The 4089-nt window shown below is 40.5% G+C and overlaps 1 long non-coding RNA gene across 3 annotated transcripts; it reads right to left on the bottom strand.

Annotated features, from left to right (window-relative positions):
* Positions 1 to 596: 596 nt before the first annotated feature.
* Positions 597 to 2249, bottom strand: LOC136481859 (uncharacterized). Of its 3 annotated transcripts, XR_010764878.1 has the most exons (4): positions 1957 to 2249; positions 1720 to 1801; positions 1189 to 1650; positions 597 to 1063 (listed from the first exon to the last, which is right to left on the bottom strand). It is a non-coding gene; the product is annotated as an uncharacterized lncRNA (long non-coding RNA). The 3 variants fall into 3 exon arrangements; XR_010764877.1 differs by having other exon boundaries at positions 597 to 1650; XR_010764879.1 differs by having other exon boundaries at positions 597 to 1627.
* Positions 2250 to 4089: the final 1840 nt, after the last annotated feature.

Raw genomic sequence — 4089 nt, 5'->3', positions numbered from 1 at the left:
CTTTTTAAAGTGTCCCATAGATTCAAACCCGATTATTCAAAAGCCAAACCAGTTGTTCTACACTCAAGAGGGTACATAAGGCTACCAAACTAAGCCAAAACATCTTGCCGCTACTTAACCCCATCGATCTACAAAAATTGTAGAACATGGCTTTGTCGACCCATTTTTAGACATACAAGAATTGACTAAGCTTCAAACGGTTTCGCGTTGAATTCTATTTCCCAGCTACATGATACACTATCTAGCGAACCCCATCCTCAACCGCACATATTTCATCGTTGCCTATGAAGTTTGTGCTACAAACTTTACTAACGTTCCACATATGTGCTCCATAGCATTTCCGTCCAATAAAAATTCATTTAGAACCCTAAGTAACACAACACGACATGAAATGTAACATGCGTTTCGTGTTTCAAATGCACGTTTCAAGTTTTGTATATTGCTTTACACTCTATAACTCATATATTTACACACAATTACACATAAGTATGATGCTCATGTAGTGTTTTAGCAAAAACTAAACAGTGTAACACCGAGGATGTTACATTATACTAGTAAGCAAAAATATACCAAATTGAATTGTCACCCTAAAAGTATTCATAGCCACCAGCTAACAATTTTTTTCAAAATCATTGAAAAGAACATTGTCCAACTAATAGCTATAGTATATTGCCCGTGCTCACGCCACGGTGACATCTAGAAAAAAATAAATCATAAAACTAAAAATAAATGAACTGATGAAAGAAACAAAAATTCACAAACAAATGACATTAACATTGTGGTATCTATAGCCAAAATAAGTCTCATACCTTGGTGTTCTAGGCAACATCATCCACTAACTTTCCAATGCCCACATCTAGAACAACATTAGTATGAATTGATTGCAATTCAAATTTGAATAGAACTATTATAGCTAGTTTTCTGCTGCAAACTTGCTTACATTCCAAATCTAGAAGGGTATACGTATATGTCAAAAGGTTTCCTCCTCTCCAGCATCTTGCTCTTCAAACTTATATTTCCATAGGCTTGATTTTACATCTTAAAGTGTTTTCTTAAGAATGCTCTGTAAGCATCCAAGAAATCAGTTATTATCATTGAACTTGAACTAAAGACCTGGCCACCGCTGGTGACTGAGCACCAAATTGACAGTTTGTTACATAGAGATAGAGTTGAGGGTTTCACACATACCTGAAGGTCAGTGTCATCAAATAACACCAGGAAACACTACAGAAATTTCATCTGAGCCTGAATATTTCCAAGCGTTCTCCTTCCTCTCATGAAAGTTGAGTTTCAGTATCTTTGTAGGACATATATACTCTAAAATAATCAAATTCAAGGACTGCAACTATTACCATCGAGGAAAAAACTAAGGAAATATGCATATTTGCTAACGATTAGAGATAGACAACATAGTCAATAAAAGTAGACTATCAGAGACCAACAAATCAAAAGTGTACTAACAGATTGGGGTACTGCCCTTCTGGTTCCTCGAGGTAGATTTTGTCGTTCAGATAATTCTATGTTGACAGCCTCAGCTTGCATCTTGTTGCCTTGTTCTTTCAAAGCTGGTAAAAAGCATCGTGATATTATTACATCCAGGATTTTCATGAACTGTGATCCATATTTCCTATGAAGTACAAAACCAGCAATCTGAAAGAGCATAAGAACCCCAACTAACCACAAGGCACATAAACAGGAGGTCTTGAAGTAGATTCCTACCATGAGGAAAGTGTGAAGGGAATAGGGAGTGGCTGTAGTAGCTGGTAGAGAATTGAGGATGATGTACATCTTTGATTTCTATCTATAAATGAAGTTAGGGAGAGTCACCTTTCTGTCCTACACTCCTACTGCAATAGGCCAGTCTACTGCATAGAGGCTTATATCTTATGAAAATTCATGAATTCAGATAGATGAAGGTATAGAACAAGCACACAACAAGAAAAGAATTGCACACACCTGAATCATTGCCCCATACAGTTTGACATATGCAATGACCTATGTTAGATAACTTTCAGTGCTCTCGAGTTGTCCTTTTTCTTCCTGGTAACCTATCAGTCTGTAATAATCTCTATTTTGTGCCTGTGCCTACAAAATTACAGATATTATGAGAAAAAAAACCAAAGCTCAATAAATTTATATAAAACAGTGGGTGATAGTGTGGTCATAGCTTTCCACAAATCTGCTGCACAAAATTGTTAAAAATGCATTAGAAATAATTCTGAGCATTGCTTATAATCTATTGGGGTGTTTTCTCATGGCATCCCATATAAGAGTCAGAAATAAACAAATTCCAAATATATTACAGAGTTCATACCAAGCAGTCTTACATTTAACGCATGTAGATGGTTTGGAACCGTGTATATGCAAATTCTATAATGGACAACGCTGAGGATTTAACACCATAGACTAATCAGAAGTGACAACCCTAAGGAATTAACACAATAGCTATTCCTTAGCATGTTGTTTTGAATGAAATGCAGCAAAATTGGTTCATTAAATTGTGATAAGGAGTTAATGAATCCAACTAGGGAACAATTAGAAGTATCTACACAGAACGACCAAGCACATTGCAGCTATTAACTAGGATTTGAGGTTCTCACTTATCAAGATGATCAGTGTGGTGTCCTCTGGCTCCTTGAACCTTAGTGTTAGCTTCTTCAAGAATCCGTTCTTGTCCTCCCCATTGTATGGAACAGCAGCCACTTCTTCTTGGCATCCTTGAGATCAGGAGTTTTGGCTTCCCGTGCATCCTTGAGCGGCCTGAGAATTGAGATGTCGATGAGCTATGCGTTGGCTCCTCGAGCAGTCGTGGTAGGCCTCCCCGGCGGAACAACGGTGTAGGGCTTGGAGCCACCACCACCACCACCGAGAATCTGCGCGAGGAGCAGCGGCCGCTTCCCTAGTGGACATGATGTCATAGAGTTCTCATTGACGAAGACGATGAGCTCATCGAGGCCGAGATCCGAGAGCATGCCCCCAACACTACTAGAGTTGGACGAGAGGCGCAATGCCTCCTCATAGGAGAGCGATGCGGCAAGTGCGCCGGCGGCATCGACGCCCCCAAGGGCGCCAAAGAAGGTCTGATCCACATCTTCTGAGGATAAAGAGACATCTGAGGATAGTGAGGCAGAGGGAGAAATTTAGGGGAGAGAAGAGAGAGAAATGAGCACCGTGCCGCCGCTTCCCTTTCATGTCGCCGTCGCGTCCACGCCTGTGCCGCCGGTGGTCAGATCCTGCGTGGTAGTGGCTGGGAAACCCTAGCCGCGTTGGGAACCAGGAGCAGTGGCGCGTGATGTTTTTTTCTTCCATGGTCGCTCTAGATGAAAAAGGCAACGTGAGGGATTGAACCGTGCACTTCTAGGCGTGGGTGTGCTAGGGCTTGACGCGGGTGTGGGAGATGAGGGCAGACACACTAAACATGAGCCATCGGATTTGCATGAGTAATGAGAGAGAATGGCTAAGAGATAATCTGGTGCACCCGTTTTGATGGTGTTATATTTTCTGGGTGCATTCATGGGTGTGGATGTAGCATAGGTCATGACTGTGGAGTAGGCATTTGTTGTGTGGCTATAGATTTATTCTAACTGGTATATTATAGGGTAGGGTAGATTACATACCACCTTGTAGAATTTAATGACTTTGCTATGGGTCACTCTTTATATTGTCTCAAGCACTCAAATAGGTCTTTCTTCATAGGTTAAGTCTAACTGGATCTTGACACTAGCGGGTTCAATAGCTTCTTCGGGCACATGAAGACATTTCTTGAGTTGGGAGACATAGAAAACATTAAATATAGCTCTCATTTCTGGAGGCAGCTGGAGTTTTTAGGCTACTAGTCCCCTTCGTCTCATGATCTTGTATGTGCCTACATATCTAGGTGCAAGCTTTCGCTTCCCACCAAACCTTTGCACTTTCTTCATGGAAGACACCTTCAGATATACAAAATCCCCAACTTCAAATGCAATGGGACTTCTTCTTTTATCTGCATAACTCTTCTATCTCGATTGAGCAGATTCAATATGTTGTTGAATAATTTGAACTTGTTCTTTAGCTTCTTTGACAAAGTCAATCCCATAATACCTTCTTTCA

This window comes from Miscanthus floridulus, chromosome 9, assembly GCF_019320115.1.
Source record: "Miscanthus floridulus cultivar M001 chromosome 9, ASM1932011v1, whole genome shotgun sequence".
In the NCBI taxonomy this organism is placed as follows: domain Eukaryota; kingdom Viridiplantae; phylum Streptophyta; class Magnoliopsida; order Poales; family Poaceae; genus Miscanthus; species Miscanthus floridulus.
This window is presented reverse-complemented; position numbering and strand designations above follow the sequence as displayed.